The sequence below is a fragment of the Mesocricetus auratus genome, unplaced genomic scaffold (genome assembly GCF_017639785.1).
Source record: "Mesocricetus auratus isolate SY011 unplaced genomic scaffold, BCM_Maur_2.0 Super-Scaffold_100009, whole genome shotgun sequence".
Classification (NCBI taxonomy): domain Eukaryota; kingdom Metazoa; phylum Chordata; class Mammalia; order Rodentia; family Cricetidae; genus Mesocricetus; species Mesocricetus auratus.
This window is the reverse complement of record NW_024429193.1, coordinates 57,494,816-57,509,346: the sequence shown is the minus strand read 5'-3', so window position 1 is coordinate 57,509,346 and position 14,531 is coordinate 57,494,816. Positions and strand designations below refer to the sequence as shown.

At 41.7% G+C, this 14,531-nt stretch overlaps 1 long non-coding RNA gene across 1 annotated transcript; it reads left to right on the top strand.

The window, feature by feature from the left end:
• The first annotated feature begins 2,608 nt into the window (after nt 1-2,608).
• Nucleotides 2,609-12,071, top strand: LOC121142244. Its single transcript, XR_005879228.1, has 3 exons — nt 2,609-2,728; nt 10,367-10,466; nt 11,870-12,071. It is a non-coding gene; the product is annotated as an uncharacterized LOC121142244 (long non-coding RNA).
• The last annotated feature ends 2,460 nt before the right edge of the window (nt 12,072-14,531 follow it).

Here is a 14,531-nt window from a genome sequence, read left to right as displayed (position 1 = left end):
ACTGAGTTATAAAATCAGGACATCACTATCTACCCAGGGTTCTCCCAAGAACTGAAGGATTTAGTAATAAAATCAGGACATCAATATCTATCCCAGGGCTCTCTCAAGAACTGAAGTACTTAGTAAAATGCAAAATTACAGAGTGATTCCCGATAAAGGCTTTGGGAGACATGCATTCTGTGAGGGTGCAGAAGAGCATGAAAACCCCCTTTCCTTTTGATCTGTTCCCCAACTCATCTATTCTGTTCAACTATTGGCTATCTATAGTGGCAATACTGCCCTGTCTTGGTTCCTGTTCTTTTCAGTCCTTCCCAGATTGATCCGTAGATTCATTTGGGAGCCGATCACACTCCTATAAAGCCAGTCTACAGAAGGCCACTAATATCTGCTTCCAAATAAATGACACAAGTTCATTTGTTTTTTTTAATTATTAACTACATTGGTTCTAAGAAATAGTGGACCTGTCACTGTCTTTTTCTTGTTGTGACCAATGCTCTATGTAATAGGCACATCCAAGGACAATGACCTTATAGGTTCTCAGAACCCTTTTAAGTAAACATACTCATTCCATCATTTCCAGGTTTAAATTCACCAGACTTAACCTTTTCTGCCTACAGACTCTTTGATACCATAGCTTCCTCAGGTAATGGCTGAATGACCACTGCCATATTAGACTGCTAAGCTCCTACAAATGCCTAACCTATGTAGTTCCTCACCTACTGTGTCCTCTTCTCCCCAGCCTCCAAGTACATAGACAATAACCCAAGACAAACCTGATTCTAAGGTCTTCCAATAACCAGGAATAGCGGGTATGAAGAGGCAGCCACACAAAGCCTGGTATAGTGGCTCGCTGCTCAGTGCAGGGATAAAGGATATTCAAGGATAAATATTAACCTTTGGTGAAACAGTTATCAGGGAAGTACTAAATAACTAGCCCAGATAAAAATTAGCTTTGATGTGAATTTGAGTGATTTTGTAATGCTAGCTCCAAAAACGAATTGTTCCCAAGATATTACAGGGATTCTGGAATTTGTTGTAATATTAAACTTTGAAATAAAGTGTTTGCTTACTTGCTTTCAAACTACCTGTTCATAAAGATGATTGATGGATGGAGATGGGTTATTTCAGGGAGGGAGTTTTAAAAACCCTGTACTGGAAAAATGAGGCCTTTGCCTAGGAGGTGGTAAGCAGAGAGAAGAGCAGGTAATAGCTTGAAATCATAGATGGAAGAAGAGACAATGGGTTCCTACAGGCAGGATGGTAGTAAGGACTCAGGGCAGGGCAGCATAACAACAATGCTGAACTCTGCATTCTGAACCAGACAATCAAATTAATGTAGGAGACAGGGAGACTATTAATATTGTAGAGGACAACATGGTTCAGTAAAGTGGGATGATGGATTGAAAGAGGAAATGAAACTGTACTCAGAAAACAAGGGACTGATTCCCTCAGAACAGTCCTGCGTGGTTCATTTAAGTGACTAATTTATTGACTGCCCACGTCCTTCCCCTCTTCTACCCCAGCTGTTATCAGTTGTTTTTGTATTACAGCAGCATGTAACATTTCAAGTGGTTGCATTACACCAGACACATTCCATGAAATATTTTATTTGATTGCCTCACCAGATACATGGTTAGATGCTGTTTTCCCCAATTCTCAGAACAATGGACTAAGTCAATTTTCCCACTCAAAGCCATTTACCAGTGTACCGGTTAATTTTGACCATCAGCTTGCTGGGATTTAGGAATGCCTGGGCAATGCACTTCTGGGTGTGTATGTATATGGGTGCTTCCACAGAAGTTTAAGTGATGTGAGCAGATCGTCAAGGATTGAATAATGATGGTGTAAAGCCCTGTCCACACAAAAGAAAGCAGACCAGAATAAAAACAAACCAAACAAGGAGAAGAGAGAGAGAGAGGGAGGGAGGGAGGGAGGGAGGGAGAGAGACAGAGACAGAGACAGAGACAGAGACAGAGAGAGTGAGAGAGAGAGAGAGAGAGAGAGAGAGAGAGAGAGAGAGAGAGAGAGAGAGAGGGAGAGGAGCCTGTCATTCACCATTTTGTTTCTTGGCTGTGGGTATGGTGTGACCTGCCACCTTTTGCTGCCACGGTAATGGTCTATAACCCCCTTTAGAAAATGAACCCAAGCAAACCCTCCCTTCTTTAAATTGCTTTTATCAGGTATTTTGTCATGACAATGAAGATAAAACACTAATAAGCAGAATTAGGGGCCAAACCCACCTTGTACCCACACACAGCCCTGTGTATCTGTGTCTTCTGATGGTCACGGCAGTGAGACCGGAGCCTCTTGTAGCATCTGCAGTGTGAATGAAAAAGAAGATTTTCCTGATGGCCTTCCCAAACTCCCACTACTTCATTTGCTTTTCCCTTGTCTGCTTGGAGGTGAAACAATAGTTTTCTGACCACTAGATGGCAATACTATCTTTAAAATGCTTTAAAAGCAGCCTGTTGTTAATCTGGGAATTTCTTTTCCAGAGCAATTTCAACCCTTTCAACAGCTCTGGAGTACACTGGCTGTCAGCTCTGATGTCACCTAGACAGAATGTTGTATTTTGACATCATCCATTACATCTCAGACCATACCTCTCTGTTCCACAAAGCAGCTTATGGAAAGGAGATTCTTTTTTTTAATTAATTAATTTATTTACTTAAAAAGTGTTTTGCCTGCATGTACACCTGCACGTCAGAAGAGGGCACCTGGTCTTATGGTGAGCCACCATGTGATTACTGGGAATTGAACTCAGGACTTCTGTAAGAGCAGCCAATGATCTCAACCTCTGAGCCTTCTCTCTAGCCTGGGGAAGATGATTCTTAAGCCTCAATTTATGTCACATATTTATTAACTTCTACTTGAATATTTGGGCTTCGATTCTTCACATCTCCTACATCGTAATGAGAAGTGTCCTGGTTTGTTTTCTGTTTACTGTGGAGAGGAACATATTTGTTTCAGGATATCAAGTTATATCTCTCCGAGGCAGGAACCTGGAGATAGGAACTGAAGCAGAAGCCATGGAGAAGTGTGGCGTACTGGCATGCTCCTTACGGCTTGCTCTGCCTGAGTTTTTTATACAGCACAAAACCATCTGCCCTGTGTAGAATTGTCCTCACCTGCTTCCGTCCTCCTTCCCCAGTCATTGATTAAGAAAATGCCCAGATAGCCTTGCCTGGAGACCAACCTGATGGAGATGTTTTCTCAATAGAGTCTTGCCAGATGACTGTAGCTTGAGTCAAGTTGACAAAAATCTAACTGCACAAGAAGCAAATTAGCTGATGTATGTAAGTACTGATAGTAGATAGAGAAGAGAAAGTTCTCATAGGAGACTCTCAACTATTTGCCATTCTAGATCCTTTTTGAGTAGGGTCATTGAACTGGACATCCTTCTTACAAGGTAGAACATCTTGTATCAGTGTCTAGTGCCCCTGCCTAAGGGAATTAATCTCAATAGCTAGATATAAGGTCACATATAGAGTCATTTGAGGTGGAAGCTTGACAGCGTCTCTTGAGTTCTAGAGAATAAGTTCATGGAAACAGGCCAATCTTGGACCCATCTGGATTCTATAGACAGAGCCAGTAGGATTTGAGTGAACTCAGGATGCAAATGGGAAGTGGTTTGTCTTTTTCAGGTGGCCATTACTACCCGTTGAGTGACATGCCTGTTCAGTTTGGGTGATGAGAATGAGATGCCATTCTAAGCAGTTGTGGTCCAGCCAGGAAAGTGTGACCCTCCATGAAATGCTGGAGTCCTGTGCAATTCAATAAATGTGGATGGAGGTCATCTGGTCCTCAGGATCCTTCTTGCTCTGCCCTGTGATGTGTCTCACTTGAGATAGTTTTGCAAGTCAGGATGAATTCTGGGCTTGATTGTGCATGCCTTAAGACCATCAGGCTTATAGTGACATTTGACTTTTGAAGGCAATCAGGTTAATGTTACCCTTCAGTGGCTGAAATCAGTCATGGGTAGGGCTAAGTCATATCAAGAGAAGTTTGGATATTTCTGATTCCATTATGAGCAATGAATGTTCAGCAATGGTTGAGTTATTGGTAGGGCCAGAGGCATGGTGTGAGTTATAAGGAAATATAGTGAGAAGGCCTGAAAAGGGACTGCTGGAGATCTAGGGAACAAGACAATGACTTTTGTTATAGATTGCACTATTTCTGCTTACTTTGTAGAGTCAAAAGTGTTCTCTAGTTGCTGAGTTCACTACATAGGCCAGATCAGACTTGAAACGAATAAGAGTATCTGGACCTGGTTTTGAGCCTTGCTCAAGTCACAGAAAAAGTTAGCTTCTAGGAACAGAAGAGGAGATCAAGATTCTGGCAAAGTTGTTTCAGTTACAAAGTTGGCCACCCAGGTAGGTCTTCGTTGAAGGTTTGTGGCTACTTTGCCTGCCAACAGGAGAATCAGTGGGCAATGGCATTTTGTCCTGGGTTATCTTTACTCTGTTGACAGAAGCAGGCAGGAGTGGATAGATGGGAGAAGTTGCTTCTTGTTGCCTGACTGCATTCCTACAACTTGTGTTGAATTTACTGGCTGCTCTGAGCCTTTGACTCAAATGTCTCTCTGGGTTGGGAGTCATGTTTGACCCTTCTATTCATGGGTAGGGTCCTGGGGATACAGGAAAGGACCTGTGCTGGAGATGCACAGAGGGGTCAGCATAAATCTGAAGCTACAGCAATCAGAGATCTGGGAGATTAAAAGAAATCTCAGTGCCAGATGCCTTCAGTGAAAGATGGAAGGACATCTTAGTTCTAAATCAGGGGTTGGTTGGGGGCACATGTAGCTATGAAACATGGGAGATTGAGAAAAATCTGCATCTTGGCTGTTGACAATTAAAAGTTTGAGAAACTGATTAGTGTCTGTCTCCATATTATGGACCTGCAACAAAATGAAGGTACCCCAGAGGAAAATTTTGTTTAAAATTTACAAGATAATTGTAAAATTTTAAGGATTAAGGAAGATGGGCTTTGGTTTATTTCCATCAGAATATTCTTGCCTCAGTGTGGGGGTGGTTGGGAGCCTATGAATGAATGATTAGAAAATTAGCACCTTGGAGAACTTAGTAATGAAACTTCTTGGGACGATTCTGATCACACAGAAGTGGGATTTTTAGTTCAAGTTGTACTCCATATCTGCATTTCTTTAGATGCTGTCCTAGTTGAGCCAGGAGTAGTGTGTTCTTTCTGTATTTCCCCCTTTTGTGTTTACTTCAAATTAATGCCGCTGCTGAAGTTCAAGCTCATCTTGGGATTGTCTGAAAGCAGACATCCTGTCTTTAATAGAAACAGTGTTTTTTTTTCCTTCAGAATAATTATCCTGGATTTTCTAGGGCATTAAACCTAAATTTCCTTTGTTACTTAAATTAGGAATGCTCATTTGACTTACTCTAAGTGTGACATATTTAATGTGTTACAAACTGTCCTGTAAAATAATTGCTGAGGTAGTTGAAGAAATGCTTTTATACATTATTGTTGGTGATCCTAAAGTCTATTGTGCTTTTATTTTTTCTTTTTCTTTATTCTTCTCTTATACAATAGCCTCTCCTCCCTCCCCTCCTTCTAGTAGTCCCCCCACCTCCCCTCTACCCCAGATCTATGGTTCCTCCATTTCCCTTCAGAAAAGGGCAGGTCTCCCAGGGATATCAACCAAACACATCATAACAAGATGCAATGAGACCAGGCACAAATCCTCATACCCAGGCTGGATGAGGTAACTCAGTAGGAGGAAAAGGATTACATGAGCACACAAAAGAGTTAGAGAAAACCCCAGTCCCACTGTAAGGAGTCCAATAAAACCCCAGGTAAATATTTAACCACAACATGTGTGCAGAGGGTCTAAAAAAGACCCTTACAGAATTTGTGGTTGTCACTTCAGTCTCTATGAGCCTCTATGGTCCCTGTTTAGTTGATTATGTGGGCTACTATTACACTTCATTAATAAGAGAATTTCACTTTTTTGAAAAGGACATGACAGTGCCCTATTTAGCATTAAGTGACTTTGGAATTACTACTATCTCGAAGCCCCTGTGGTCTGAGGAATGGAATGTCATGGGGGAATGTTTCAGTCACTGGTCAGATAACTTTTAGAGACAATCCTATGCTTACAAAGGGTGTGGTTACCCCTTTACATGACTACTAACATGCCTCAGTGTTTTTGTTGTTTTAGATGAAGCCTTCTATAAAAACCTACAAGGAATATCTTGGATCGTTGAGTCATTCTGAGCCCTCCACCTTTGGTAACCTACAGCTAGCTTTGATCAATATAATACTGAATTCCATGCTCACAGTCATGGTTGGTCACTGTCCTTGGGACATGCACTGTGCAGGAAGGATGACTTTGACCTGAGTGTACTCAGGAATGTGCTCTCCTCTGAGTGTGATGAGTCTGTACCATATGAATACATGACTTTGTTCCCTAACCTTTGCTCTCTGTGCTTAAAGATATTGCTTTGGGAATTAGCCTCAGCTCTCTCCTTCATTCACTTCGGGTAACACATTTTTCTTCATTCTTTCTACCTCCTGGTTGTGCTAATGAACTTTATACTCACCAAGAAGTGAACCCTTTGCATTAAGTTACAATATTATCAATAATAATAGCAACATTTGTAGAGCATTGATGGATCTAGTAAGTCTTCTAGGGGTTTAGCATATATTAAGTCATAAGGAAAAGTCATTATCACCATTTCATATGTAAGGGGAGCGAGGTACACACACACAAAAAAAAACCCCCAAATTCATATAACTCACAAACCACATTTCCAGGGTTACAAATCCAGGTAATATGGCTCCGGGGTCTGCATTTAAAAATTACATTTTTACTTAATACACCAGAGAGCTGCTAGGGGGAGACCACAACAGAGAAAGAGTGCTTCTGGGGAATCACTGCCTAAAGAAGCAGACATTTTGGTGATGCTTTCATAGCAACTGAATACTATTTCCTGCTCCTAGCTCTAGTCAGGTGAGCTCAGGAGGCCTTGCTTATCTACAAACTTCAATGTCAACATACTCAGCAAAAGCCTCAGACAGGTGGAACTGAGTGCCGTTGGGGAACCACAGACTGTGTGTGAGATGATGAGGAACTCTAAGAGACAACTCATGTCTTTAAGAAAGAGCTAGCAATTTGCTAGGAAACTTTGCCTCTGTCTGTACCAAAGCACATTAATTTCATGCCTTTGCACCGTGTGTTTGTTCTTCCTGCTTCTCTTACCCATTGGTGAGACTCAGTTGATCTGTCTCTCTGCCTAAGAAGCTGTGGAAAAAGCTGTCCCCTCTTCCAGTAACTTTGTGTACCATATTCCAGATGGTCCATCACAACTGTCTTGATTTGTAGTTCCTTGAGGCCAAGAACCACGGTTCTTTCCTTCTTGAGTTATTACCCAGCTAAACACCTAGGAGGAATAGAGAGTAGGGAGCAGATATTAAAGTAGAATTCTTAGGAAAGCAGATAGAATGGCTAGAATCCTAACTCACAAGTCTAGCAACTCTCTTTCCTTTTACCACTTTTTACTACTGTCCTAATAAGGCTTCCAACATCATATACATACAAGACAGTACTTACTTCTTGTGTGGTCCCAAGGTTCTGAGTGATGAGAAAGCTCTCTCAAAGTGGACTCATTAGGCCTGCCTAATCACATGGGTAATAGAGCATGTAGTGTTGCTTTTCTTATTGCTATGATAAAATAACCAACTAAAGCAACAAAGGAAGGAAGGCAGGAAGGAGGGAGAGTGGGAGGGAGGGAGGGAAGGAAGGAAGTGAGGAAGGAAGAGTGGGTTTATTTTGGTTTACAGTTCAAAGGAATTCATTCCAGCATGGTGGGAAGGCACAGCAGCAGGAATGGGTGGCCAGTTGGTCTTACTGCATTCACAGCCAGGAAGCAGAAAGTGAACAGGAAGTGGGGCCAGTCTATAAAACCTCAAGGCTCACCCAGTCATCCACTTCTTCTAGCAAGGTTCCACCTCCTATAGACTCCTGTAGACTTCCCAAACAGTACCCCTCACTGAGGACCAGGTGTTCAAACACATAAGCCTATGGGTCCATTTGATATTCAAACCTTTGTTGGTTCTGAAAAGCACCTGGCTTGATACACTGCATCTTGAATTTTTCCTGCCGAAAGTCTCTGTATATACTCAGGACTTGTCTTAGGGTTTTTTTTTTGCTCTGAAGAGACACCATGACCACAGAAACTCTTATAAAGAAAGCATTGAATTGGGGTGGCTCACTTACAGTTTCAGAGGTTCAGTCCATATCATCATGACAGGGAGCATGGTGGCATGCAGGCTCACTTGGTGATGGCTACATCTTGGCTTGCAAGCAATAGGAGGTCAACTCACTCTCACATGGAGGGAAGCTTGAGCAAAAGCGTAACACACCTCTTCCAACAAGGCCACACCTATAAATAGTGCCACTCCCTTTGGGAATCATTTTCTTTTAAACCACCACATTCTACTCCCTGGCCCCCAAATGTTTATTTCATAATGCAAAAAACATATTCAGTTCAACTTCAAAAGTCCCTGTAGTCTATGATAGTCTCAAACTTGTTTCAAAGCCCAAAGGCTCTTCTGAGATGTGTGGCAATCTCTTAACTGTAATCCCTGTGTAAAAATCAAAATAAAAAAGCAAATCACATACTTGTAACATATAATGTTACAGGATATACATTACCATTCCAAAACACAGGGACGAGAGCATAGTGAGGAAATACTGGACCAAAGCAAGACTGAAAATCAGCTGGGTAAACTCAAAACTGTGTATCTCCATGTCAAAGCACTGTTCAGATTTCCAACTCTGTTCAGCTTTGTTCATCTTTGTTAAATGCAACACAGTTCTTTGTTTTGGGCTGATTCCATGCCCTTTAACAGTTCTCCTGAGGAAGTATCCCATGACTCTGGCATCTCTAACATCTTGGATTCTCCAAGGCAAGTCAGGCTTCAAGTTCATAGCTTCACATAATGACCTCTCTACTAGGCCTACATTTAGGAACACCCCTGACACATGCTTGGCTGCAGCTGCTTTATTCCATAAATCCTTTCTTCTATCCTTAACTCTAAACCCAGAAACATGCGGCTGAAGCTACCAAGTTCTGCTGGTTTCTGGGGCTAGAACATGGCCCCCTCATTCAACTACATCTTCAGCAGCTTTCTGTAGTATAGATGGTTTCTTTCACTGCCTAAGCTTGGCTATCTTGAAGCTGGATCTGTAGACCAGGCTGACCTCAGACTCAGAGATCCACCAGCCCCAGTCTTCCTAGGTCTAAACTTTCCTTTAGTTTCTTTCCACAAGTTGGAAACTTAGCTGGGTGGAATCTTGTCTAGGTCACCACTCCATTTATTATATTTTAATCTATTTATACTTTTAAACATAGGCTTTAGCTGCATTCCACTTCCTGGTGCTCTTTTTTCTCCTCAAAATTTTCTTTCTGTAATTTGTCCTGCTCAGCTTGTTCCTTTTCATTATAAATCTTCATTAGATTTACTACTAAAACCCACATGACAGAGTCCATGCTAGGTTGTTTTGAGATTTCTTTCATTAATGGAATTCATCCAAAACTTCATTTTAACCTCAGGCAGACTCTTCAGACAAGGGCAAAATGTGGCCACTTTCTTCACCAAAGTATCACAAGAATCATCTCTAGGCAACATACTGAAATTCTTCTTCCCTGAAACCACTTGAGTGAGTCCCTGACAGTCCAAATAACTCTTAGCACCTCTGTCTTTTGTGCTCATACTTGCGTGGTCCAGTAAGCAGCCCTTAAAACTCCACTGCTTTCCAAACCCAATGTGCCAAAGGACACACACACACACACACACACACACACACACACACACACACACACAGAGAGAGAGAGAGAGAGAGAGAGAGAGAGAGAGAGAGAGAGAGAGAGAGAGAGAGAGAGAGAGAGAGACTAGAATGCCCCATGCATGCAATAAGGGACTATTACCACAATGTGGCACTTGCCATCTCCACTTGTCCACAGGTTGTCTTCCTTAAGCCTCCAGCAACATTTCTTTCTACTTCTTTCTCTGGTCCTTACATAATTCCTCCTCCCCTTTCAATATCTGAAAGGGAAAGGGCAAGACATCAGTCTATCTCCTTTTGATTTGGCAGCACTCCCAGTTAAACCTTACTTTCTTCCTCCGAGTATTTGTGTCTTAGATTTAAATTTCTAAATGATGAGCTTTCAAACCTAAGTTCAGTATCAATTTGTTATGAGGGCCTGGGTAGGGAATTCTTCAATAATTAGTAGTATATTATATGCAAGATGCTTGATCCACACAGTAGAATCATGGATTGACTGTGTGTTCGTATAACACACGGAAGGTCACCCATTGTCCCTGGTCCTCATTCTAGTGGTCTACTCCCAACGAAGACTGACTGCATGACGTCTCATTGCTGGTGACCTGAAACATGAAACCAAGAAGAAGATGGGGAACAGAAGGAAGAGGGCTCAGTTATGGTCTCCTATTACCTAAATCAAGCATGTTTTATTTTTTTACTGGAAAATAATTTATACATTTAAAGTGTGCAATTTTGACATTTACATCACTTTAGAAAGTTTCCTTGTCTCGTCCTAGCTACTTTCCTGTCCCCACAGGGAATTAGTGTCTGGATTTCTACTGTCAGAACACATACCTATGCTAGGACTTTAAATTATTTAAATATTTAGTTGATTATACATTTCTTCATTCATTCAGCATAATGCATTTGAGATTCTCTCATGTTGTTAGCACGTGTGGTTTCATTGCATGGTATTTCCTACTGTAAGAATGTGATACTAATCTGTTTATCCTTACACCTGGTCATGGGAATTTGATGGTTTTCAGTTTGGGTGGCCATTCATTCATAATAAAACTTCTATGAATCCTTTGCCCAACTTTTTGTAAACACGTTTTTGTTTCTCAGGGATAAATGAATCAGAGAGTGAAATTGCTGGTCAATAGAGTAGGTGTATTTTTAATTTGGCAAGAAAAAAATTTATTCAAAGTTGATTATAGTCCCATTCTCAGATGCCATCTGGCTTCACTGTGGCTTCATTTTAATAGCTCACAGTCACTAGTTATAGAGAACAGCTCACCCAATTGTAAACTTAATTCCTACAAATTGACTTTTTGAGGTGTTCTCTCCCTAAGTGGTCTTCCTCTCTTGGCCACCAGTTATATGACAAGGATTCATGTTCTTGAGACACGAAGCCTATTGTGCAAATTTTGATACACTGTTCAAGATGGAGTGCAGGTAGAAGCCAGTACAGCAGGCACACCATGCGGGATCTAACCCAACCACCATCTTCTTCATGAGAGCCTTTGTAACCAGTCACTGTCAATCCCTGAGAGCAATCAGAGGATTTATTTGCAGTCTGTTAGCTAATTGTTCCCATACTGAGCACAGATCTTAACAAAATACTCTAAGCGACATTTAGATTTCTGGTCTCTATTATGGAGTAGTTGATAAATTACCATGCTTATATCCTGTCAGCATAGTTTGATTTAATTTTCTTGAGATCACAACCAATTTCTGAGATTCCTTAGAATAAAATACGAAGCAAGTATCACAAGATATGATATAAATGGTGAGCAGACAGGGACCCTGAAGTGAGTAGAGATATGACATGAATGTTTGAAGTAATGGATATGCAAATTATTCTGATTTGATTACTACACATTGCATGCCTATATTAAAGCACCACCCTATACCTCATGAATATGTATGGTTATTACAGATCATTTAAAAACTCCCCAAAAGAAGGATGTTGCATGCCAGCACAGCATTCAGCTGTTGCATCATTGAAATTAGACTGTGGCTTCACGAAACCAAAGTGGGAACCACAACTCCTAATTGTAACCTTCTACTTTCTAGGGTGGACATGAGATTCAAACATGCTTGCTACAGCTGTGCTGTGATCCTGGCTCTGCTGCATTCCATCAAGAGATTGAACAAATATGAATTTAACTTTCCAGATCTGAGTTTCCACTTTCCTATGAACCCAAGATAAAAATGAATGCCTTACAGAACTGTTAAAAAATTACATTGGGAGAGGAAGCTGGGATTGACATGTGAAGCAAGCTTGTTTCTAATTTAAATAAATAAAAAAATTACATTTGGCATTGTTCTGTAACTCAATGTCACAGAAGCTGCCTGACCAATGAGAGCCTCAATGTTGAGTAGGCTACCCGTCTAGCATTTATAGGGATATCACTGGCCAAATGACAGATTCACTGGGAACCCACTAGCTACACAGGCCAGGGAAGCAGATAGATCAACTGTGGAACTGACTTCAGCCCTGCTGACTAGCATTCATGGTACCAGAAGGTACTGTGCATTCCACCAGAGAAGAAAGGCAATCATCAACCCAGCTACAAACCTGGTGACCTATAATGGTAACCTGCCTATGAGACATGCTGGTGCAAGAGTAGGACCAATGTTCTAGGAGTAACCAGCCACACTCTCATTGGATCAGAGATGGAACCCATGTCTGACACTGCTAGGGTGACCAAGCACCTGACACTGGATAGGCCATTGGAGTAGGGGGAAATCAAACACTGTTGCTCTGCTAAGGAAACATAGGAATAAAATGACTGCCCATGGCATTCTGACCCATAGATGAGTGCTCAGCCAACCATTATCAGAGAAGGGCCTTCTGCAGTAAGAAGGAGTTTACACAGAGACTCACAGCTAGACAAGGTTCAAAGAGTGAGAAGCATTGGAGCACTCGGTCCTAAATGTGATGTCTTCATCAAACCCTCCCCTCGGCACTCAGGGAGCTACGTGGAAGAGGAGGCAGAAAGATTGTAAGACTCCAAGGAAACAGTTTTCCCCAGACCCAGCAGGACTGATGCACATATGAACTCACGGACTGTGGCAGCACACAAGAGCTGCCAGATGGGGCCCAGCACTGAGAGCGGGAGGGCTCGCACTCCTAACCAAGAAGCCACTTGTAATTGGCACCCATTTGAAAAGGAAAATTAGTCGTCTCCAGTGGAGTCTCCCTGTGTGTATAACCACACTCCAGCTCCAGGGTATTCGACATGCTCTGCTGGTCTCTGTGGCCCTGTACACACACGATACAAAGACATACATCCAGACAAGACACCCATACACTTCTTTTAAAAATTAAGAGAAAGGAAGAAAGAAAGACATAGGACATTAATAAGTAAACCTTTCTCTGTGTCTGTGAAGTCCTTTCCAGGAATTATTGACAGAACAGAAAAGACCTGCTATACAGCACCATCCTGTAGTCTGGGGTCACAAAGTAAGCAAAAGAGGGAGAAAGGCCGACTGGATGCTAGGTGGAGCTGAGAATTCAGTAGTCTGTCTGGTTAAACTTCATGTGCTGCCTCAACTCTGCCTTCCAAGAATAAATCTGTGTAGTGAGGACAAAGAGCACTTCTAAGACCCTTGGTCTCCAGGGAGGCTGCCCACTCTGAGGAGGGACCATATACAAATAAGACCCCTGGTCTCCAAGGAGGCTGCCCATTCAGGAGGGATTATACACAGAAATTTTGGAAAGTTAGAAGTATGTGGTTCAAAACTTGTTTCATTTACCCGGAGAATAGGAACTTCCCAACTGTCCCTATGTGTGCCAACAGTGCATCCCAGGAGAGACTGCTGCTATGCCCTCCCACACAGGCCATGGGGGACTGGCTCAGTTAGGGGTTTCCATTGCTGTGAAGAGGCACCATGACTATCTCAACTCTTCTAAAGGGAACATTTAATTGGGGATGACTGTAGTTTCAAATGTTCAGTCCATTATCATCATGATGGGGAGCATGATGGTGTATTCGTCTACCTGGTCCTGGAGCTGAGAGTGCTACTTCTTGCAGACAACAGGAAGTCTACTAAGACACTGGGTAGAAAAAGATATTCCAAGCAAATGGACCTAAGAGGTAACATGGTGTGGACATTTTAATCGCTGATAAAACATACTTCAAATCAAAACAGAAAAGGTGAATAAAGACACTACATACTCATCAAGGGAAAAATAAAATACTTGCAAATCAAATCCAAGAACATATCAAAAAGATCATCCACTATGATTAATTAGGCATCATCCCAGAGATGCAGAGGTAGTCCAACACACGTTTTAAGTCTACAAATGTACTATACCATATAAACAAAAAAAAAGACAAAATGACATGATCATATCATTTGATACAGAAAAGGTCTTTGTCAATATCCAACATGCTTTTGTAATAAAAGTCCTGGGAGATTAGAGATACAAGGGACACAGTAAAGGAAGTTTACTGGAAGCCCATAACCAGCATTAACTTTAATGGAGAGAAACTCAAAGCAATTTCACTAAAATCAGGAACAAGGCAAGGTTGTCCACTGTCTTCACATCTATTTAATATAGTACTTGAAATCTTAACTATATTAATAAGACAACTGAAGGAGATGAATGGGATATAAACTAGAAAAGATGTCTAAACATCGCCTACTGATGCACATACGAACTCACAGAGACTGAGGCAGCATCACATGGCCTGCACAGGTCTGCACCATACGGAGGCCTAGAGCCAAA